We start from the raw sequence: 25616 nt of genomic DNA, 5'->3' as shown, positions 1-25616 counted from the left end.
TTGGCGCAACCTTTAAAATCACCCATTGACTGAGTACCATTCCTCTGTATAAAGAAAGAAACTGAATCGGGGCTATGGTTAACAGTGTAAGGAGGCTTGGCATCCTTAATGCCTATAGGAGCCATTTTAAAGGAAATCAAAGATTGGAAAGGACGAGACAGTCTATCAGAAGACCTAATAGATGCAACGTTGAGCTTACTCCTATTTGCAAAAAGTGAACATCCCAATGGAGTCAAAACACGTTTTTCAAACTGATTCAAATTAGTCCCATCAAAGTTCCCTGAAATGCTATTGTTCCAACGACCAAAGAATAGTGCCCTAAGAGAAGCATAGCATGCAGTTGTCAAAGGTAAAGGATGAATATACAAACCTAGCCCCTTATCCCCATGTTGTGGTAAATGCGAGCAAACCCAACAGTTGGACCTATTAAAGATGGCATGTGTAGCATTCATGATGAGTAATAGCGTGTTGTTGTGATATCTCTGTCTATGCTGAGAATCCCTAGGAGATAGAGTGTGCAGATGCACGAAAGGAGTAGAAACAGTAGGTACATTTTCAGTCGGTAGCAAATTCTCGAGCGGATGTACTTCTTCTAGATACCAGAAGCCTAAAACAATGACTATTAGAAAACCATTTAACATTATCAAAAAACAGCAGTACGTTTTCGGGGCACAAGTTACAGACTGTCCTTTTTCACAGCTGGTCACACGTTCACTTATCAGTCCTGTATGAGCGGTAGTGGTGGCAGGCATTGTAATCTTCAAACGAACACGCCAAAGTTTTTAGCTGGGGACCTCCAGGCCAAGCGTCTTATTAGTCCTTCCACAAACCCTAGCCAACAGAATCCCCGTATAGACAATAGATCCGGCCAAAAAGGCAAGCCCTTGCTGATTTTCCTCGATCGCACAGCCGAACCGTGCAGTAGGTCTATTTCCTAGGTCGCAGATCGTATCTCGTGCTTCCTGGTACTGAGTGATCTGAGAACGTGTCGTCATTTCCCGTTGGAAGCGACGTATCAAGAACAAGAGAGGATGCAAGATCCGGAACAACAGCTTCTGGAAACAAAACTGTTGGAGAGTGTGGAGGCAAAATAGCTGTTTCCCCAGGCACCACGGGCTTAGGGAGCGTCTCGGACGCACTCTCAATGCTGTTTACAGATTCGGGATCGTTGGTTGCAGTACTGATGAGGGGTTCTGTTTCTTCTGTATCATATGGCACTGGGTGTGGAATCTTCTTGGTGTGCGTCGCAGGGATCCAATTTTTCCAGCCAGCCACCCGCACTGCCGTCTGTGTGACCAGCAGGACTTGGAAGGGGCCCCGCCACCGAGGGGCAAGGCAAGAGGATCGCTCAAATGCTTTTATCAGAACCCAGTCACCTGGCCGTATGCTGTGACCATGGCCCTCGTATCGTACAGGTAAAGCCTCTCGCACCTGGTGATAAATCAAATACAAGTTTTTAGTCAACTGGCTACAGTAAGAAAGAAGTACATTTTTTACATTTCGCAGAGAACGTCTTTTCGGAAGATTCCAGATATTAGCAGGCCTCCCCATAACCACCTCAAAGGGAGAGAGTCCAGTCTTAATTTGAGGGTATGTACGCATGGATAACAAGACGATTGGTAAGGCGTCTGGCCATTTTAGTTTGGTGCTGGCACACGTCTTAGCAAGCTTGTTTTTTGATGATGCCGTTGTGTCTTTCTACTAGTCGGGCACTTTGAACGTGTCTGGCCGAATGAAACAGTTTATCGATCTGTAGTCCTGCGCATATCTGCAGAATTACAGCAGCGATAAAATGTGGACCATTGTCCGACCAGATGACTCTTGGTAGCCCGAACCTTGGGAAATATTCTTTTAACATAGTCTTTGCAGAAGTCATGCCTGTAGTGTCTTTAACAGGAAAACCTTCAATCCATTTGCTCAAAGCACAAATGACAACTAACACATACTTCAAGTTATTACATTGTTCCATTTCAATAAAATCAAAGTGTATAACCTCGATGGGGACAGAAGGTGGACCAAAACTTCCCCTAGGAGTTGGCGTTCCCTTTCCCACATTATGCTGTAAACAGATCATGCAGTTTTGGACAAAACATTCAGGTACCTTAGAGATTTTGTCATTCACCCATACATTTCCCAACATTTTTGTAATCTTGCGGGCACATATATGTGTGGGATCATGAGCCATAACAACGATCATCATAATGTATGCGTCAGGAAGTAGCCATTTCCCTTTGACTCTGTCAACCCAACACCCATCATCGTCAAGTTTCCCCAAGCCCGCAGCCCATTTGTTAGACTCTTCTAATGTGGCATCGGCTTGGATATCCCTCATGGAATCGATACCCTCATCCATAGTACAGGCATTTGTGGCTTCCCTTGAAGTATATATGTCTGAAGAGAGATCAGTGGCAGTCTGTTTATCTATCTGGTCAGCAAAAGCATTCCCTTTCCCTATATCATCTACAATCTTTTGATGCGCTGCACATTTTACAATAGCTAACTGAGTAGGGAGTGCAAGCGCTGAGAGTAGCCGTACTATCAGGGAGCCATGCTGGATCTTTGTATCATGTGAAGTTAAGAACCCTCTTTCTGACCAAAGTCTCCCAAAGTTGTGAACCACCCCAAATGCATACTGACTGTCAGTGTATATATTCACGGTAAGCCCTTCGGAAAGTTTGCAAGCTCGGGTCAATGCTATAATATCTGCGGCCTGCGCAGAGTTATGCGTGATTCTCTTGGTTTCCACAACCGTGCTCAACGTAGTGATTGCATTAGCAGCTGTGGATGTACCATCCAGAAGTTTGAAGCAGGAGCCATCGCAAAACAGCTCCCCTTGAGGATTGTTCAAAGTAGTATCTTTTAGATCAATTCTACCCTATGTCTCTTGTTTGGTAGTGTAAAGACAATCACGTGACTCTTCGTCACTGCAAGCAGTACCTTGCGGGAAAGGTAAGAGTTCAGCTGGATTAAGAACACAACACCTCTTAATTTGTATGTGTTGTTCAAACAAGATCAATTCATATCTTGTCAACCGTGCGGAAGTGAGGTGTTGTGTTTGAGTTCTGTTCAGTAGAACATCTACAGAGTGAGGTACCATCAGGGTTAACGCATGGCCTAGGACCATTCCCTCACTCTGTTTTACAGACGCAGCAGCAGCAGCGACAGCTCGCAAACATCTTGGCAAAGCGCATGCTACAGGATCGAAGGCGGAAGAAAAGTAACCGCATAGCCTATTCTTCCCACCATGTTCATGCGTTAACACAGCCAAAGCACATCCATCACATTCCTGCACAAACAACATAAAGGCCTTTTCATAATTTGGTGTGCCCAAAACCGGTGCCGAGCACAAGGCAGTCTTGATCAAATCAAATGCACGCTGGTGCTCCATGTTCCACTGAAATGGCGAAGAAATGCCCTTCTTCGTCAGAGCCAACATCGGCTTAATCGTTAACGAGAAATTGGGGATCCACTGCCTACAGTAAGAAGCCATTCCTATCAAGGCTCTAACTTCTTTCTGCGAATTTGGGACAGACATGCTAGAAATTAGTTTTATCCGTTCAGGCGTCAATCTTCTTCCCTCCGTTGACAGGAGATAGCCTAAATAGGCGACCTCCTGGCAACAATATTGACATTTCTTAAGCAAAGCTTTATGTCCATGTTTAGCCAGGTGAATAAGCAACAACACAGTTCCCTCCTTACAAGCGCTCTCTGAGTCAGCAGCTAAAAGCAAGTCATACACATATTGAAGCAGTGTACAAGTAGAGGGCAACTCAAGGGTAACAAGTTGTTCTTTCAGAGCCCTACTGTAGATGCTAGGACTTTCCGTGTAACCCTGTGGTGCACGGGTAAATGTGAAGGAGCGTCCCCCAAAGGTGAACGCAAACAAATATCTACTGTCCTTGTGTACAGGAATACTAAAGAAAGCATTCTTTAGATCTACAACACTAAAGTGAGTAGCTGAAGCTGGGATCATAGTCAATATCATCGTCACATCAGGCACAATTGGAAATTGTGGAGCGACAATCTTATTGATGGCACGTAAATCAATTATGAAACAAAAAGGAATCGCATTATCACCTTTTTTGTACATGGGCAAAATCAGACTATTGCACAAACTACCTACAATTTCCTCAATCACCCCTCGATGTACAAAATCGGAGACGATGCATTTCAAAGCTTGCTCCCCATCAACTGAAATCTTATACTGCGGAATGTGCGGCAGCTTCACTCCATGTTTCAAAACAATCTTAACAGGCTCAATTTGCAAAACACCGACATCATTGTCGTCAACTGCCCGTAAACACTCCGGAACATCACTAAATTCCGGCGGCAAAGGTCTAGTCAAGAATTGAGAGATAGAAAGTTACTGTGGTGAAATCGTCAAACGCACTCCATCAGAGGAACAATGAATTACTGCATTTAACTCCTTCAACAGATTCAACCCCAGCAAATTCTCTCCTCAATTCGAAGTCAAAAGGAATGGATAATGGTCTATAAACAGACCCAAAGAAATAGGTACCAGCAAAGAAACCGGACAGAGAACTGGTGTGCCAGAAAACCCTACAGAAACATTGGTTTGCCGTGACAGTGGAATGTTTGGAACCCGAGAATGATCGATGGAACACTTTTGTGCCCCTGTATCTATCAAGAATTGGTGTTTCCTATTTCCCACTAACATTTCAACGTAGGGACCTTTCTGATTAACGGGAATAGGCGTAGGTTCCAAACCCTGCTTCGGGCAATCCTAACGAAACAGAATATCGTCGAAAGGAAGTTCTTCAGAGAGGTAAGCGGCAGAAGGATGGTCAAATATGTTTCTAGTATCCACACTTGGTGCCTGATTATCCTGTGAAAAAGGTTGCTGTGAATCGTGTGAAATCTGACCTCTACTTGGGCCCCCTAAACCCAGGCGACCTCTGGGTCGTCTACCCATATTCCCAAATGTGTTATTTGACCTCTGTCAGAGGATCGGGCATTGTGCACGCCAATGACCCTCTTGCCTACAATAGGCACACTGGTTAATATTTACAGGACCCAAGGGCACATTTCCTTGTGGAACATACTGACCTCTAGTTTGTGAATTACCACATCTAGGGCCTCTAACAATTTGCTGTAATAATACTTTTGTCTTTAAATCACCTTTTCTCTTTTCGACTCTTTCTTTTTCATTATTGACACGCTTCTCATAGTACTGAGCCATGTGCAGTACTTCTGATTGAGACTTCGCTTGCCAAGCGCTCTCAGAAGACATAATTTGCGACTGGATGTCTGGCAACAATCCACGCACAAATTTGTCTACAAATAATCTTTTCCCAGACTCTGTGCCTAAATCTTGTCCACTGAAATCCGAGAATACCTAGGCGGTAAGCTTGTCCCAAATAATTCTCTTCTCAGGAATTATAGTTTTTAATTTTGCAACTATTCTGTCAGGCAAAGTTATTATCACCAGAGGTGGTCTTTCACCAGCTGGCCTTTCTCCATCGAGTCTAATTATGTTAGCCCATGTATCTCCTAACCCTGGTACGTCATCTATAGTTCTAACCTGTTTCCACAAATCCACGGGCAGGAGTACGGGAAATAACAGATCAATATCACTTAAAGTGAATACTGAGGATTGCAAAACAGACCCTATTTCTTTATAGAACCCTGTCGGATTTTTCCTAATGTCGGGAATAGATTGTCTAATGGTGTTCACTTCCTGTCTTGAAAACGGGATGTGAACGAACTGAGACACATAATGTGCAGCTGAGCAGCTGTACCCGCTACAACATTAGCGGGGTTCTCAACTTTTGGGACAAGTGTCAGAGGAACCTCTCTCATAGGCAACTGAGAAGTAGGCAACTCTGAACGCTTACTAAGCAACAGAGCCAAATAGAGCGCTAAAGCAGCCGAAGAAGTGTCAAATGAAAAAGCTTTCTTGTAAATACTTAATAACTCTGCGGGACAACTAATCTTTCTTTTTACACACTCATCCTGTAGGTATTCCACCATTACCTGTATCACTTTTCTCTGCATTTCTAGCGTATACTGACTATACGTGTCATATACTTCAACTGAAGTTATCGACGAGTCTGAGATCCATCTAATGTCGTCCTTCATGCAAATTCACATTTCCTCAGATATCAATTTACGACAAGGAAGGAACCGTTTCTGTACATACATACTATCTCCATCTTCATCCTCATTCTGTAACTCCTTTCTATACTCAAATACCGTCTCAACATGCTCTTGTACCTTCTCCACAGTGTCTCTAGAGAACGCTAAGGTGTTCAGATCCCTCAACCCTTGTGGGAGATCTGTATTGTTTAAACTGTCCCACATTACACACAAATGGGTCCCTAATCCCTCAATAAAAACATTTTTCTCAGGAAAATTGTCCATATTAGAAAGTGTGGAAAAACATTAGCTTGATCATCCTTCTCCATACAATACTTAGCCCATGTAATCAATTCATGTTTCTTCTCTGGAGGTACAGTATTGCGAGTGACAACCCTCGATCCTGCTCCCTGATCTACTACAAGTGGTGCAGGACCACTTGGAAGAGGGAGAGTAGGCATGTTCAACAGAGATGTTATCACTGGTACAACAGGAAAGAGCACAGGAGCAGGTGGAGGAGCAGGCAGAGGAGCAGCAACAAAAGGAGGACCAACAACTGGAGGAAGAGGAATGACAGGAGGAACGATAGGAGCAGGAGGAGGAATAACAGCAGGAAGAGGCAAAGCAGCAGGAAGAGGAACATACAGAGGTGGCGCAGTGGCACCAGGCGTTCGTTCATTTAACAATTTATCGATAAGTTCATCGGAAACATGAAAGTCTTTAGAAGGATAGATTTTCTGGATACCAAGTGAGAAAGCCCTATCCATATTCCTAGATGACTCAGACTGTTTATCTTGGTCATACAACACCGCTTTTTCGGCATTCGTCTTATGACGACGCCCATGCTTTTCTCTACTCTTAAGCTGCTGCAAAGCTTCTTTCTTCCAATTCTGTAATACGTCAAATGCTGCAGGTCTAGCCTTTTTCTTTAATAATATAGATTCTCAGTATTCAATACAAGGAATTTCAAAACTACCATTGATTGGCCACTGAAGTTCGGAAGCATGTCTAGTTTGCCTGTGCCAAATATCATTAAACACTATACTACCAATGCCATGCGTACAGTACATAGTACAACCTGGCGTCCCCTCCTGTGGCGCCGGACGGCTAAATTCCAAAGATTGTCTGTCACTGTGGATTAATGCCCTAAAGCAGGCAGACAATTTCCCACGCATGTCAGAGTACTGGTGTTACCTGGTCAATAAGCTCCAAAACAAATTATCAGGATACTTAAGAATCCGGATCACGACTCACCTGATCAAGCCTAAGGAGGTCCGATCGGATTTCAAAGTTTTTCTAGCGAATTTTACCTCGTGTTTGGTTATTTCGGCAAATCTGCCCACCTCAATATGTGGTCCCTCGTCAAGATGCTGATTCTGAACGCGTGCGCACGATCCAGGGATCGGGCCGTGCAGCGCTGCTGAGGTGTCGCTTCTCATTCAGAAAGGGGCCCCTTTTGTCACCGTCCGATCCCGGTCCGATAGCCGTGTCAACCTTCAATGAGCTGGCATCAATCTTGAGGGTCCCTATTCGGGTGCCATCTGTGAAAGCAAAAGAAGATATGGAGGCTGAGTACCTTCAAAAGGAAATACACCAAACGCAGGTTATAAAGATACACAGATCTTTATTCAAAGTAAATGCACAGTTTTCAAAGAAACAGAGTGTCGGATAGCTATCAGGCCTTCAGTTTACCACAGCGAATACCAGCCCGTTCGGTGTGGGAAGTGAGTGGAACTGTACATCAGAATAGTCACACCTTTTATACACTCCAAAACATGATGTCTAACCCACTTGCAGGTTAATGAATCTAGGATCTAGGGTTCGTGCCAGGTTCATTCCTAATTTATGCAGCTATACATTTAGGGGTTATCCTTAACATATTCACAAACAAGTTACAATACCAACAGTGTGTCTTCGGATTTCGCGTTGAGCCTCTGCACACAACTTTATACAATATAGTAAAACAAGTGTTCACATAAGATGCTCAAACAGTATTGTGCATGATATACATTCATGGATTTGTCTCGTTGGTACAGGTAATCCTTTATACACCGGTCATCGAAGGACAAGGTCTCAGTACATGACCCTAACATTTGGCCTGCAGGCAGTTTAGACATCATCTTGTACACAGAGGTCAAGACGGCCATGTTACATTCAAAAGGACACTGTCCACCATCTTAGAACACAGGGTGACTTTAGAGAGAGAATCTAAAATTGCGGATGAAAATAAAATGGTGGTTTACACAGATCTAAGGTCAGGACCTTGCAACGCGGATTTCCTCGCAGAGCGACTTGGCCTAGGCCAATATATATATATACACACACGATCTAGAGGGTATAATATGATTTCCCGTTCGACACTTGCTTCACGTCAAGGTTACGTTTGGCATTACTCTACAGTTTAAAGATCATTTTAATATTTTCTCTAAGCAAGCTGTGTTAGAGATAGAGTTTTCTAAGGTATTTAGTTGTGCTGTGGCTTGTTCACACATGGGTAGTGTCATACCGTGCACGTCCAGTTTGTCTGTGGAGCAAATTTGAACTATTGGTTACATTTCTTTTTTCAACATTGTTTCATTGAATTGTGCACAACTTGCAAGAGTTGACATCAAGGAGATACAGTTTATATTTTTGTGTGCTTATTGTTCCATGACATCAGTAGCACATGAGTTATGGCTGTATAGGTCATGGATGCGTCTGATATTCAAGATACTATGTGCTTCCTTAGATAGAACACCAATCCGAATACTTTTCAAAATGTTGTGATAGGTGAGATCTGCAGGCTGACACATGTTTTCAGGTAATTCTTTGTATTGGAAATGTTGGCAAAGATTGCCATTTCCTATGCTGCCAAGAGTTTTACAGCATAGTTTGTGCCCTAAGGTTTTAAAAATAGGTTCACCTTTAACTGGTGTTAATTGAAGAAGATCTCTGAAAACAATAATGTGTTTTCCTCCAAAGAGCTCTTCGTAGTCTGTTTTGAGGACCACTTGTAATCTGAGGTTAATCAAAGCCAACATTAGGTTGGAGACCATGCTCACCTCATGTTTTAGCATACATTTTCATTTGTTTCAAAACTCTGCATAGTTCCATTGCAGATTCTAGAGAAAATGTGTAGTAGTCTAATTTGTTTTGGTGTTCTACTGGAAGGAGTAGTAATCGGTGTGACATGACACCGCCTATGTTGTAGGCAGCTAAACCTGTGGGGGCAGTTACAACAGCTGACAGTTTGTTGTTTGTCAATTTTTGGAGGAACTTGCTGATGATTTTTATTAAGAATGTTTTCCCTGAAGCAGCTTCACCACTCACATATAGCAGTATAGGTTTGTAGTCTTGGCAGGTACAAGTTTTAGTTTTGTGCTGCATACCATGTTGAATTTGTTTTGTTATTTCTAGGAAAATGCTACGCTGTTCATTGTTTAATTGTGATTTGAGTATAGCAAAATCTTCTGAAGACTCTTCATACTTGTACATGGTGTTTTCTACTTCAGTCATGGCTAATTCAGCCTCATTTGCTATGCGTGGCTGTCCAAGTGGTTCTTGGCTTCGTGTTAGAGAAGGTTGACTGCTATCAGGAGTGTCTATATTTAGTTATGCTTGGTGTTCTTCTTCTTGTTTCATTGTCTAACATTGTTTTGTACTGCAAAAAGTGTATGTCTGTTATAGTGCTTGCATTTTCTTTGCCAGCATCTTCATAGGAGACATGGGTATCCAATAACTCTTCTTCTTTTCTCCATCATTTAAAAAGTTGTAGTAGAGATGTGTAATACAGTTCTTTGTGTTGAGGTATTTTTAATGACACTTTCATATGATTTATTAAGCTTCATTTGGTAAGTTTCACTAGGCTGCCTTCACAATTTTTGACTTTGTATATACCTTTCCTCTCAACTGATGTAATGTTATTTTGTATGTGAAGTTTTGGGCTACGTGGTATAGACACATGGTTTCCAAAGTGGTACTCCTGTTTGGGTAGTATGTGTCCAGTAAATTGTTTTCCAAAATGTCTTGGCTGTTGAGATCATTTTTGGCTATTGTGTCTAGGTCTTCATATGATTTGAGACCTCTTTTTCTGGATTTAGCAGGACCAATGCTTAGCAATACTATGTTTCAGATTTTCCATACAAGGCAGTACTGGTTAAATGGTCTGCGGCTTCATAGCAGCCACATTCTTTGCGTGAGAGCATTTTTATGCCTAAGCTGTACAATTTCTGTGACAGTGTTTTGTTGGATGATATGTCGTCCAGAGGTCTTTGAGCTCCGTTTTTTCTGCTTTGGTTAAGTAGGCTGTGACATATCATGCACCTGCAGTGGATTTGTCTGCAATGTATTGCACATCTATATTTGCATTCCATAGGAGGGCATTGGTTGCATTGTAATCATTGATGTACTTTGATCCTTCTGTTCTTTTTATGCAGTATGTGTTCTTAGGTGATTTACCTTTGACACTATGTCTAACTGAAGACATGAAGTTGTTCATTTGACCTGTTGTTGAAAGTAGTCTAGGGAAACCAAAGGGACATTTGGTCTAGTATTTCCCTTTGTTTCTATATTTGCGCCAACAATACTTCCCACACTTGTGTCTTTGAAATTGTAAAATTTGTGCATGTAGGTCACTATGTGTAATTTTTGAAGGGATTTCACAAGTGACATATTTCCGAATGAACTGCAAAATAGTGGCATCACTGTCCTGACCAAATTTAGGAGCATCTTTAATCCACAAAAGCATGTGGATGTGTGGTGCTCCTCTGGCTTGGCATTCTTTTCTCCAAAAGAAGTGTTGCTCTTCTTCGAGGGGAGGCACTGTTTTATTACAAATGAAGTGTAGCATGGCAATAAAGCAAGGATGAAAATATCTTGATACATTTACAGGATCTAGAGAGCAGAGTTCCCCTGGTGTTTTTATATCTATATTTGTTTTCTTTTTGTTTGCTATGTGTTTGAAATCATGCAAATCTTCCCATGCATATTCTGCACAACTTAATATCACAAACCATGTGGGTGAGACAAGGTTTCTTAACATACACTGTAATTCTGCGTGTCGTCGGAACCAGTATTCTTTTGTACCACGCATGTTTGCTAAAAGGTTTTAATGCTCGACTGTAAAACTTCATCTTTTTCTTGCACTTTTTTTAGTAATTGTGTAGCAGACATATTTTGAAAATTAGTACCTGATTTCAATGTGTGTGCAACTCTGTATCATAGAGTTGCTAGTTCACTTTCAAGAGAAGGTGGAATATGTATTCCATGTTTTGTCTGAATCTGGGGTCTTCAAAATACATTCGTAAAGAGCGGTATTCTGATGCTGTTATTTGTATGGGTCTTTCATCGTATCTTCCTCCTTTTCCAGTCGGAAACGATAGAGGGAAGGCTAGTGCTTCTACACTTTTTTCCCATATGCTGATTGGTGATCCTTTGGCTTGCTGCATTTGGTGAGTTTCCAGTGCATCATCTATGGTGTCCTTAGAGTGCAATCAGTGAATTGTATAATGGTCTAAAATATTGGATTCTGTCGTAGGATCTAGAAGTTGAAATTGGCCAGTTTCTGATGAGTCTTGAATTATTTTGGTGGTTTCCCTCAGGCCTTCATCAATGTCTATTTCTTTGTAGTATTCATTGTTGTCTTTTAGATAGTGCAGCGCTTCTCTAACTTTATGTAAGTCCACTAGTTGCTGCTAAATTATTTTGTGTTTTGTAGGTACGCCATTTACTAGGATAATCAAAGATTGTTCTTGTGGCTGTTGCACTCCTAGAGTGTGTACATTTTCTTTGAGATCTAACGGCAAATAAACTACTTTGCTACAAATGCCTTTTAGTAATTCAGAGGGGGGTAGTTTTGCTGTTTTTGGCTGAAGGCGTATTATTGCTTGAAATGGGTGCACTGTTTGAATTACAATGCTCTCATACAAGTTAAGTTGTTGCAGTGGTTTTGGCAGTGAGAATCATTCCAAGTTATTCGTGATAGCACGTGAAGGTATTTGGTTGTTGTCAAGTTTTGCAGTGCAGTATTTGGAAACTATTGAGGGGTTAGTAATTTCGTATTTGTTTTCTGCTATAAGATAGAGAGCCATTTGGAACCACTTGGAATCTTCATTGTCTTCTATTTTGTATATTATGTCTACAGTTTGTGTGCTATTTTTATTTTTAAAAAGTCCTGCGGCAACACACACACACACACATGGTTTGGTACTTCAGCAGATGTTCTTTTAAACTTTAGTATTTTTTTTTGTATGTGTGTAGTAGAAGGTTGCAATCTGTAAAGTTCTTGCTAGTCTGTTCTAAAGATATTGAATTTTGTAAGTGGCTTTCACTTCCAAAATATTTTCTCTGGCTGTGCTCTATTTCATCGAGTAGTTCTTTGGCTGTACCATGTAGAAGAATGTTATTTAAATTGGCGATTGCTAAAGCACAACTTTTGGCATAGTACAGTTTATGTACGAGATTTCTTACAGTTGAATGGTGTGTTCCTATCAATTTGATATGGTGGAAGATGCTTTTGCAAATAGGCCCAGAAATGCAGGCTAATGAATGTCCTTGTAGTCCTGGGTATTTGCGCACTCGACAGGAGTCCATAGTTTGGAATAGTTTTATTTTCAATTTGTCTTTGCCTCTCACATACTGATTGAGGAACTGGCTTAAAGAAGTGAAATATTTTTTCCCTATGTTACACATTGATGTGCACGGCCATTTGTAGACTGGGTGTATTGGTTCAGTGGAAAGCAGAGTTGATGCTAAGTTTGCTGGAGATATTTGTGTGAGCAGCATTTCTTGTTCCATGATGGTATTATTAACCTTTTCATACCCTCGTCCAATGCTATGTATGGCAATTGGGTTTGTTTGTTTTTGTTTGTATTCTTCTGGTGTGACTCCACTTACCTGCTCAGATGTTTGTTTGTTGTTGATATTCTGTTTGTTGAGAAATCCTTGTTGTAGTTTAGTAGTTAGTTTTGTTAGTGGTTTCATTCTGTTTAAAACGAATATAAATAATTTCATTTGAGAATGATTGCACTGTCTATGAGAGCTTCCAGGATTAGTTTTCTGCAGTAGGTTTTAAGGGTTGAGCATGATTTTTCTCCTGTTTTTATAAGTTCTGAAGGACTCTGGTGGAACATTTTTTGTAAAGTCATTTTTTTGGTAAGCTTACTTGTGGCTACATCAAGATTTATAGGTGCAGTCTTAGCACTAGTGGTAGCTGCAGTCTTTTTAACAACTGTCTGTTTAGTTTTACATTTTGAAAGAGGAGTCAAAGTTTCTTTACTGCAAGTTGCTTTAGTTTCGCTTAGTGACTGTATTAGCTGTTTTGTTTGATTTTTTTAAATAAATTCTTCTAGTGGTGGATGCCTATTTGTACACTTTTATTTTGATTTGCTCTATGTTTGCGTAGTTTCTTTTTGGTAGGCATTCTTTTGGTGTCTGTTGGAGAAAAAGTCTGGGTTGGGACGTTGTGCAATGTATGTGTGCATTGTGCATGAGTGTCTGAGTATGATGGTAGGTATGTATGTAGATGTGTGTGTTAGGAAAGATTCCATATTTGAATGTAATTTTCCCTTGTATCAACCCCCAAACTTTTTGCTGTTGTTTTACATACTGATCTACCTTTGCCATAGAAGCGCAGCCCTCAACCGTACTCCTCTGGGCTTTCGCTCACTTCTTATGGAGAAACTGACATGCCCTTACAACAGTCAGTACTGGGAGACTTCGTTTCCCTTAGTCCTTTCCTCATGTTGCAGCTTTTGTGCAACATGGAACAAGAGTGCAATGTAACTTACTTTACAGCACCCTTGTGTCTCTAGTCATTCCAAAGGCCCTAGAAACTCTCGCTGGACTTATTATGAACTGTGCAGATGTGTCACAGACAGGACTGGTGGCAGCTATCGTTTATCTTATGTTTTGAACCCTTTCTTTGCCATGTTATCTGCGCTTACCGTGCTTGGCACGAATAGGTGGCCTGGCTCCAAAATGGCCATGCCACGAGGTTCTTTGTCCTGTCCTTTGGCCATCTTGTTATTTGGTCATGCACTTTCCTGTGAAACCCAAAGCTTTCGCGGGCTTCTGCATGCCTTGTGTGTGTGCCTCCAGGATGTGGGCTGGGATGTCTGTTCCCAATACACATCCTGGGTGCCAGAGAGTCTGGAGTGTCCTGAATCCCTGGGACCACCGTGGTCCGTGATTGGTCCACGTATGGAGTGAGTGTCTGTGAGCAGATTTCACTTTGGGTCCTCTCCGTTTTGGCGCTAAGGGAACTTTGGATAAGAGGAGGTCAAAAACACCACTACCATGTCGATCTCTTGAGTTCACACGAACAAAGGATAAGGAGCCAAGTATCCTGCAACAAGAAGCTGAGTCGAGGAACTGCTGGTGACCCGCTGGAAGGTTTGGCACCTTGAGCCCACTGTTGTCCTGCGAGACCCCTCTGCTTCTGATCGTCCTAGAAGGTCTGCGAAGGTGCTTCGACCCATTGGAATAGTGGGACCACTATTCTCGGCACCTTCATCAAACCCTGCAAGTAAGCCTCTTCGGAAGTGTCCATGGGCTAACCAGTGGGCTGACCAGTTTATGCAGGACGTTTGCTCTGTCATCACCGCGGTTTCGAGGAAGCCCTCAAAACTTGGTATACTGCTTGCTCTGTGTCCACGGCACCCTCACACCGAATTTCGTACACTTGGCATTCCCAGGTCTGAAATGAAACAAGTGCGCCCGGACCGGAGTAAACGCGGTTACCGTGTTGCCCTGCTGTGGCAACGACCTGTGCAAGTTTGCTGCACTTGTGACCCTCTTGACCCTGAAGCCTGCTACCGCGGAAACATGGTGTCGAGACATCCTGATTGTCGCATTCGAACCTGCCAGCGAAGTGGACTGAACTGGCGAAGTCTGAGTCGGCCTGCGTCGGAGACCGGTGAGTAGTCCATACCCCAACCGGTGGCCCCTAGCGCAGGAGCCCATTTCTTTTCTACCGCTGTTGTGAAATAGCGACTCTATCCCGCACTCTAAACCTGCCTCTGCCCGCAAGTGGAGGTCCTGCTTGAATAGTGGGGACTTGTTCTTCATCGACCGCATCCACCTTCCTGAGTTGCTAGTGACCCTTGAAGAGACCCTATTTTGTCCAGTGGCACAAGCGTGTGCATGTACTATTGAGCATAAGACTCCTCTCTTCGTAGGGCTTGGACTGCCTCTTAGTTAGGTGTATTCTTGATGTGGAACTGGGTCTAAAGATTACTTGCACTGCCTGTTTTCCTCCCCATCTAGGTGGCCTACATATTTTGTGCTTCTTAATCCGTTAGACACCTCTGGTCTTGTATATATATTGTGTTGATTGTGATGTGTTGGTTTAATTCAGTATTATTGTGACTCTTTGCTATGGTCTATGTTACAAAGGCCTTGTAATAAATGTGTCTATATTTTTATATACCACCTGTCTTGAGTAATTTGTAAGTGTCCTTGCTTTGTGTGCTCATTGAGGTCTTTCAGTCACCCTCACCCCTCTTGAGACTTAGGGCCTCATTGCACGGACGGCGGTAAGGAAATAACGTTACCGGTAAGTGAATACCGGTAACGCTAAATTTCCTATCCAATTACGACCCGGACTTGCCTCTATTAGCGCCATTGTTGAGTACGGTGGAACTAATAGCGGCAAGTCAGTGGGCATGCAACCCCCAGGTCGGAAATAGCGGCATGTCGATAATAGCATCCCATCACAAGGTAGGCGGACACGGTAATAGCGGCATGGTAAAGACCCCAAAACACCCTACCGCCATGGTGCTAATACCGGCATCTTGAACCACCCGTTAAGAGACCTGAGCAGTCCACCTGCCACAGGTGGACACATCCAGCACAGGTGTAGGAGATGGAGACTGTGGCAGCACAAAAGGGCACACCACACCCCTTCCCACAAAAAAATGCCTCCAATACTGCCCGCATTACATGGGCTGGAGGATGTGATTGTAGTGCGGCACCATTAACAGCACGAAGCACAGAGGAGACGCAGGAGGGGTATGAGTAGGAATAGGGCAAGACAGGCGCAGCAAGCACCAGCAGGGCACCCAGAAATACCACAGAACCAGCAGGAAGAGGACAAGAAAATTGCACATAGCCGTACCTGCGCTGTGATGGAGCAGACATCCGGCCTCTACAACACACAGCACCGGTCCCTAAGCGTGCTGGGTGAAGCCCTCCTGTACGGCCATGACAAAGTGCCGAAGTAAACCATGGCGTGTGTGTTGCGGGACTGAAATTACATGAGGCGGGATGTGACTATGCCACCTGACACGCAAGCACAAGATGAGGATGATGTGGATGGTGATGAGGATGGTGCAAAAGGCCCGCAGGGACATGCAAGTGGCAATGTCCAGGCAGGACACGATGTGCGTCAGCATCTGATGCATCAGATTGCATGTCATGCAAGGTATGACTGTAATGGATAACGATGGGTATTACTGCCCTGATGCATGCGTTCAGTCCCACAAAGAACCATCTCCCCAATACAGTACACACACACAATGATGAATGCCAAGCCAGTGTAAACTTTCAAACAGTGTATTGTGAACAAAAGACAACAATAAGTGCAGGGCCCCAACTGTGAAAACACCCTTACACCCTCCCCCCACAACACTCCCAAAATCACCCTTACCCCCCTCCCCCACAACACTCCCAAAATCACCCTTACCTCCTTCCCCCCACAACACCCCCATGTGAGCCTCATGGCGTGAATGTGTCCCTCTCCACATGTGGCACCAAGTCCTTGCTGGCACTAATTGCCAGTGCCTGCTCCGTCATCTGGTGGTTGTGAAGTGGTGCGCCGCAAGTTCCGCAGAGTTCGGCGTAGGGGGCTACTTTGCAGTGAACTCCCAGAGGAAGTTGGGCCCGGTTCTTCCTGGGTTGGGAGTGGGCATCGGTGCTCAATTGCGTCTGCTATGCGGTTCATGGCCTCCCTGAGTTGGGCCATTTCATTGCAGATTCGGTTGGTGCATGACTCCATGGCCTCCCTCGTCTGCTGTGCAAATGTACCAATGTCCTCCCTCAGGCGGCCTGTCTCAGCCACATGCTGCCCTACTAGACCAGTCATCTCGGTCTGCCTCTGAAAGATGGATGATAGGTCATGTCACATGGTGGGTGCTGGTGGGATGGCTGATGTGCCTGGATCCATGGCACTTGCATCAGGTGAGAACACCTGGGGGCTCCATGGCCCTTCAAGGGTGGGGATGGGTGATTCTCCTTGGCTACCGGGATCTGATGACAGCCTCGGGCTTGATAGTAAGGGGCGTGTTGGTCTGGGGCTCTGGCTTAGATCCTCAATGCCAGGTGCTTCCTCCTCATCCGAAAGTGGGGCAGTGGCCGCTGCCTCACCCGTTGAGCTGGTGGCAGCAGAGTGCATTCCCTCAATGCTGCCTTCACTTGCTGGGAGACATACTCCTGTGGGTGCCACAACGGCAGCAGGCATGGCCTGTGGCTGCCTGCAACTGGTGCTCCTGCTGACTTTGACCCTGTGGTCATGGTCACTCCTCCTGGCTGCCCTTGAGGATGTGGCGGTGTCCCCTGTGGCATCCCTCCTGGGTTTCTTGTTGGATGTGGGAGCAGGTGTGGAAGTGCGTGCCTCCTCAGTTTCTGTGTGTGATCCTGTACGGGCGAGAAATGTGGAAAATCATCAATAATGGGTCGACCTGTCTTATGCTGAATGAATACGTCATGCCGTTCTATGCATTTAGCGCTCTTTAGTGTGGATGCAGGTAATGGGGATGTTGGGTGGGTCATGCATGAATGGCTCTGTGTTGAACGGGTATGTGGTGATGCATGCATGTTTGTGGCTTGATCCACGGCATTCATATGGACACATGATTGGGGGGACCATCACACTTCACTGTGCATTGTTTGATGCATACACTCACCTCCATCAATGCCGATGTCCGCTAATTGCGGTGACCGCTATTTGCATGTGGCGGCAGGTCGGAAGTGCTAACCGCGCTTTCAAGGATGCCATTAAGGGACTTTTTGGGGACTTTTGCGGCATGGCGGTAGGATCATTACCGGCATGGCGCTATGCTCGTGCCCGCGAACTCACAATGGCACGCAAATGGCGGCCTCTTGCGAGGGCGGACACGCAAAATACGCCATGCCGGTAAAATCCTATTTTTACCGCACAACGTGTAATGAAGCCCTTAGTCTTGACCGCCTGCCATAGCTACCCTGATTGGTCTGGCTTGTCCAGAGGTTACCCTGTTCTAAGAAACTAGGTTGACCTTCTGAACCTCTGCCCCTGCAGGTCAGAGTTCAGAAATCCATCTTAACTAATTGGTATACAGTGGTGGTATAGGACTGAAGGAATCCAGTGTTGCGCGCGAGCGAAGGCATTTTGAGTTATTCCTACCAGGACACATAGTGAATTGTCGTAGTAAAACTTTTAAAAGGCCATAGTCCTATCTAACAGTATGGAAACAAGTACCTTGATAATTTTAAATGCTTCGAAATCCAACACATTAAGAAACATGTGTGCTGAGAGAGGTGTTTCCTCTCAAGGCACAAAAGTAGAAATGATCCAGAGAATCATGGGCTGGCAAGAAGCTCAGTTTAGAGCTATAGCTTCTGAGGACAGTGCAGAAGGAGGTGGGGCTGCTCTCACTGGTAGAACTGATGGTTCTACCGCTGCACGGATCCACAGCGTCCATGAGGACATGGAGGATGTAATGTCGAATGTTTCCTCTGCCAGTGCTAATGGGGAGGCCATACTGGAATTCAAGAAGCAAGAGCTGCTGTTTAGGCAGAAGGGGCTTGAGTTCAACATGGCCAAATTAAAGATAGAGCAGGCAGAAAAACAAAAAGACAGGGATCACCAGTTGGAACTGGCCAAGCTTCAAGTTGCCAATGGATCCAAGAATCCTGGACATGGGTCTGGGGCCTCTTCTCATCCAAGGTTTCCAAAAGATCTGCTCAGTGTATATGAGGAAAAGAATAACATTATGGACTGGCTGAATACATTTGAGTATGCATGTGAAGTTCAACAAGTTGACAATGCTGATAAAATTGCCTGGTTACTTAGCAGACTACCCAATTCGGGCTGCAGTGGAAATGTCAAAAGCTGAGAGAGCAGATTTTTCAATGTTGAAGCAAACTCTCATCTTAAAGTTTGGAAAGTCCTCTGCCCAATACTAAAAAAGATTCAGAGAGTATAAGAAAAAAGAAGGTGGTACTTGGGTATCTTATGCAACTGAATCCTTAAAAAACTTGACTGGCTGGGTCGAAGGTTAAAAGATTTCTACCTTTGAAGGTATGATACGTCTTGTCATGCTGGAGCATATTTTTACATCTTCTTCCCCTGAGTTTAAGCAGCATTTGGCCAATTCAAAGGAGATAGATCCTAAGAAGCTAGCCATTGCAGCAGATTTATGGGTGTCACATCGAGTGTCCCATAAGGACAAGACTCATCCTGGTACGCAGGAGGAAGGGAAAAAGTCCAAAGATAAGGAGGGTGGGGAAATTAATATATCTTCTTCCGAAAAGGGCCAGAAAAAGAAGGGTAAGACACAAGAGAACTCACAGGGTAGTGGTGGTCAGCCTCCGAAACAGAACTCTAGTTATAGTAAGCCTCCCTATGTGAACAGACCCAATGGATCTTGTTTTGTATTTGTATTTTGTATTTGTATTTTTATTTTATTTATTTCTATAGCGCACCAGGCCCAGGGGCAACCGGGCGCTTAACTTAGTTACAACAAGATGAAAGCATGACAAGGCAATGTGACAGAGTATTACAAGATTATTACAGGAAGATTTACAAAATTTACAAAATATACATTCAAATGAATATCGAAAAGGCAGTGATTTACAGGATAGTTAATAAAGGATGCAGTGTAGGTCAAAGTGCAAGTAGGGCAGTAAGCTGGTGTTAGCAGTCTTGGGCGGATAGCCATGCTTTGGTAAGGTATTTGAATTTCAGGAAGGAAGGTTCTGCTCTAAGGTCATTGGGGAGTGAGTTCCAGAGTTTGGCTGCCAGGATGGGGAAGCTGGTTCCACCAGATCTTTGGAGATTAAAACGCGGGATGTCAAGGCAGTTGGCTTGGGCCGCTCTGCGAGGTCTGGTGGAATTGTGGAAAGAGAATCTGTTTGCCAGGTAGCGAGGGGCTTGGTTATGGAGGCATTTGTGTGTGAGAGCCAAGGACTTCAAGGAGATGCGCTGTGGGATAGAGAGCCAGTGCAGGTTGCGCCTGGTGTCAGATATATGCTGGCGCCTGGGAATGTTAAGGGCCGCTCTGATCACATTGTTTTGGACAATTTGTAGCTTGTTTAAGTTGCGGAGATTAGTACCTAGATAGAGGGCATTACAGTAGTCAACCTTGGATAGTACAAGGGTCCTGGCCAAGGTTACGCAGTTGGCAGTGGTTAGGAACGGGCGACAGGCGGTGATGAGCTTGCAAGTATGCGCTGCTGCAGATGAGACTGCGTTGGATTGTCTAGTCAAGGATAGGGTTGAGTCGATGTAAATCCCTAGGGTTTTCGTGTCCTTAGCAATCGGGATGGTGTTCCCATCAATGGTGAAAGACTTGAAGGCAGGGTCAAGTTTAGTGAGTTTTTGTGGTGAACCAAGAATGAGGAGCTCTGTCTTTTCATCATTTAGGCAGAGGCCGTGCTGGGCCATCCACGCTTGGATGACCTGGTAGATGGCGTTGATGGCAAGGGAGTCAGTTGTGTAGTCTCCAGTGATGGGGATTAGTATCTGTGTGTCGTCAGCGTAATTGGTATACGTGACGCCCAAATGGTCCAAAATATCAGCGACTGACCACGTGAAGGGGGATCCCAGATGTAAGGTCAAAACCTTGGGGGTCCACTCTGCTAATCTGGCCTTCTCCTCCTATGAGGAAGAAGAGATTACCAGAGCATCCTTCTCCTCAGACTCCTTCCCCAGTGGGATAGAAGCTGAAGTAGTTTTAGTTTCCCTGGGTTCCTGGGAGCCTAAACTCTCAGAGGCTTTTGCTAGGATTCCAGATAACACCAAGCACTACTTTAAGGACAGTGTGCTGATCAATGGAGTAGATACTCCAGCTCTTAGGGATAGTGGGTGCAGTCGGACTGTAGTGGATTCTACCTTGGTAGACCCAGAGGAGGTTGCCAGAGCTACTCTGATGCCCACTAAGTTGGCTGAGGGTCCACCTCGCATGTTCACAGTAATACCTGTAAATCTTACTATCAATGATACAGCAGTCAGGATTCCAGTGAGCATTCAGAGGAGTGTCCCAGGAAAGGTCTTGTTGGGCAATGATCTCTGAGCTTTAGGGCTTGTGGGAGACACTGCTAACAGACCCTGCACAAGGTCTCAAACGCGGGCAGCACTGGCCAAGACCAATGTCCTGCCCCAGCCAAAGGGGAAACCCAAGGCTAAAGGAGTCAAAAAAGTAAAAAGAGGGTGAGAAAATATTCCCCCTAACTCGCCTACCACTGAGGTGGAGGTAGTTGACCAATCACCCGAACCTGATGAGGAGGTGGTTATGCCTGAATTATTTAACCCTAATGACCATCCTGAACTAAACGATTTGTTAGTAGTAGGTGGTCCTGACAGGGAAGAATTCAGTAAAGGCCAACGTGAGTGCCCATCTCTGGAAGGCCTAAAGAGACAGGCCTGCTCCCAGCTTGAGGGTGAACCTCCTGGGAAGCACCGGATTTATTGGGAAGGTGGGCTCCTGTATAGTGAGCCTACAGAGTCTACAGAAAGAGACAATAGGAGGTTGGTGGTTCCCCTTGCTGTAAGACGCTTCCTCTTGCAGCTGGCACTTGAAGTGCCCCTTGCTGGTCACCTTGGTATTAAGAGGACCAAGCAAAGGTTATCCATGCGCTTCTACTGGCCCAAGATGGGGGTGCAAGTAGTAAGTCACTGCAGGAGTTGTGCCTCCTGCCAGTTATCTGGTAAGAGTGGTTCAACAATCAAAGCTCCATTGGTACCACTCCCAGTTGTGGGGGTACCATTTGAGAGGGTAGGGATCAACATTGTTGTTCCCCCTGACCCCCAAACATCCTCAGGCAATGGGTTTATCCTGGTGCTGGTCGACCATGCCACCAGCTATCCTGAGTCCATCCCATTGAAAACTGTGACTGCCAAGTCAGTTGCAAAAGCTTTTCTTGGCATCTTTACGAGGGTTGGCTTCCCTAAAGAAGTTGTGTCTGACAGAGGCAGCAACTTTATGTCAAAGTATATGCAGGCTATGTGGAAGGAATGTGGCGTCACCTATAAGTTTTCTTCTGCATACCACCCCCAGACCAATGGTCTGGTGGAACGGTTTAACAGGACCTTGAAAAGTATGATTGGGGCTCTGTAAGAACCTCAAAGAAGAAAATGGGATCTTCTTTTACCAGGCTTACTGTTTGCCTACAGAGATGTACCACAAGAAGGAGTTGGCTTCAGCCCCTTTGAACTTCTGTTTGGTCACCCTGTGCGGGGACCCTTAGCCATAGTCAAGGAGGGATGGGAGATGCCCACTCCCCCCATTACTACCAACACAGTAGACTGTGTTAGGGCTCAGAAAAAGGATGGTACTCCTGATGGGTCTGGCTAGTGACAAGTTGAAGGCAGGACAAGCTCTGGTGAAACATTGGTATGACCAGAAAGCTTCCCTCATTAACTTTACACCTGGTCAGAAAGTCCTGATCATGAATCACATAAGGCCTAGGGCTTTACAGGATAAATGGTCCGGCCCTTACACAGTGGTGGAGTCAATGGGTGAGGTCAACTATTTAGTGGACTTTGGAAGGCCTGGACAGGCTCCAAAAGTGTTCCATGTAAATAGGCTGAAGGCTTTCATCCCAAGAGTTGAAATCGCAGCACTGCTATTGACTTCAGATGTTGAGGAAGAGGAGTCTGAACCTCTTCCTGACCTATTCCAAAGCAGTCCTTCAGATAACTCCATTGAGGGTGTCCGAGTGGCCCCTCACCCGACTTCTAATAAGCAGGCCGAGGTGAAAGGTTTCCTTAGGCAATTTTCCCCCCTGTTTTCCCAGTCCCCTGGTTTGACACCTTGGTGCAAACATAACATAGACACAGGAGACAGTGTACCTACCAAAAGTAGGGGATATAGAATGTCAGACAAAGCATGGTCTTACATTAAGACAGAGGTCAACAAAATGTTGGATCTTGGGGTGATTGAACTCTCTAGTAGTCCTTGGTCCAGCCCTGTGGTTTTGGTTCCAAAAGCAGGTACTTCTGAATTGAGGTTCTGTGTGGATTACAGGGCTCTGAATGCTGTCAACAAGACAGATGCACACCCCTTGCCTAGAACAGATGAGTTGCTGGATACCTTGGGTGCCTCCAAGTATCTCAGCACGTTTGACCTCACTGCAGGCTATTGGCAAATAGCCCTTGCAGAACATGCCAAGGAGAAGACAGCTTTCTCAACTCCAGAGGGCCTTTTCCAGTTCAGGGTAATGCCTTTTGGGTTGAAGAATGCACCTGTCACATTTCAGAGGCTTGTGAATCATGTGTTGAATGGGTTGGACGAATTCTGTCTTGCATATCTGGATGATATAGCAGTTTTCAGTGCCACCTGGGAAGACCATGTGAAATACCTTGGGATTGTGTTACAGGCTCTTCAGAAGGCCCACTTGACCATAAAGGCCAATAAATGCCAGATTGGACAAGGCTCAGTGGTTTACCTTGGACATGAAGTAGGTGGAGGGAGGATACAGCCTCTACCCAGTAAAGTACAAGCAGTACAAGACTGGCCCTACCCCACTACACAGACCCAAGTGAGAGCCTTCTTAGGACTCAGTGGGTATTACAGAAATGTAATGGCAGACTATGGCACCATAGCTGCCCCTCTGACTGCTCTCGCTACTCCAAAGAAACCCAAGAAGGTAACTTGGACTGAAGAGTGTGAGAAGGCCTTCAATGGCTTAAAAGGCTCATTGTGCCAGGCCCCTATGCTCAGGGCCCCTGATTACCAAAAACCTTTCATTGTGCAGACAGATGCCTCTGACAGTGGGATAGGAGCTTTACTATCACAAGTAGATGAGAAGGGTAAGGAACACCCTATTGGCTTCATTAGTCACCAGCTTAAGGACAGAGAGATCGGTTGGTCCACAGTAGAGAAATCATGTTTCTCTGTTGTGTGGGCCCTACGGAAGCTGAGGCCCTACCTCTATGGGACCCACTGTGCAAACTGGCCATAAACGCTTAAAGTGGCTAATGAACATAAAGGGAGAGAATCCAAAGTTGCTTAGGTGGTCCATAAGTCTGCAAGGCTTCGACTTCACTATTGAACATAGGCCAGGTGTCCAACATAGCAATGCGGATGGGTTGTCCAGAATGTTTAACTGACCTGAACAAGAAACTCATCCAGGGGTGGATTAGTTCCCCCTGTCCTTAGTCTGGGAGGGGTGAGTGTTAGGAAAGATTCCATATTTGAATGTAATTTTCCCTCCATGTGTCAACCCCCAAACGTTTTGCTGCTGTTTTACACCCTGATCTAACCTTTGCCAGAGAAGCGCAGCCCTGAGCCGCACTCCTCTGGGCTTTCGCTCACTTCTTATGGGGAAACTGACATGCCCTTACGACAGTCAGTACTGGGAGACTTTGTTTCCCTTAGTCCTTTCCTCATGTTGCAGCTTTTGTGCAACATGCAACAAGAGTGCAATGTAACTTACTTTAATGCACCCTTGGGTCTCTAGTCATTCCAAAGGCCCTAGAAACTCTCGCTGGACTTATTATGAACTGTGCATATTTGTCACGGACAGGACTGGTGGCAGCTATCGTTTATCTTATGTTTTGAACCCGTTTTTTGCCATGTTATCCACGCTTACCGCGTTTGGCACAAATAGGTGGCCTGGCTCCAAAATGGCCATGCCATGAGGTTCTTTGTCCTGTCCTTTGGCCATCTTGCCCCTTCACCTTCCCCAGGTTGAACCGACCCGGGTCAGTCCTTATTTGGTCATGCACTTTCCCGCGAAACCCAAAGCTTTCGCGGCCTTCTGCATGCCTTGTGTGTGTGCCTCCAGGATGTGGGCTGGGATGTCTGTTCCCAATATACATCCTGGGTGCCAGTGAGTCTGGAGAGTCCTGAATGCCTGGGACCACTGTGGTCCGTGATTGGTTCACATATGGAGTGAATGTTTGTGAGCAGATCTCCCATTGGGTCCTCTCCATTTTGGCGCGAAGGGAACTTTGGATAAGAGGAGGCCGAAAACACCACTACCATGTCGATCTCCTGAGTTCACACGAACAAAGGATAAGGAGCCAAGTATCCTGCAACAAGAAGCCGAGTCGAGGAAACGCTGGTATCCCGCTGGAAGGTTTGGCACCCTGAGCCTGCTGTCGTCCTGCGAGACCCCTCTGCATCTGATCTTCCTAGAAGGTCTGCGAAGGCGCTTTAACCCATTGGAATAGTGAGACCAACTATTCTTGGCACCTTCATCAAACCCTGCAAGTAAGCCTCTTCGGAAGTGTCCCTGGGCCAACCAGTGGGCTGACCAGCTTACGCAGGACGTTTGCTCTGTCATCGTTGCGGTTTCCAGGAAGCCCTCGAAACTTGGTATGCTGCTTGCTCTGTGTCCAC

The sequence above is a fragment of the Ambystoma mexicanum genome, chromosome 2q (assembly GCF_040938575.1).
Source record: "Ambystoma mexicanum isolate Mex_15411 chromosome 2q, UKY_AmexF1_1, whole genome shotgun sequence".
NCBI classification, from domain to species: domain Eukaryota; kingdom Metazoa; phylum Chordata; class Amphibia; order Caudata; family Ambystomatidae; genus Ambystoma; species Ambystoma mexicanum.
The sequence above is the reverse complement of the archived record's forward strand: the minus strand, read 5'-3'. Positions refer to the sequence as shown.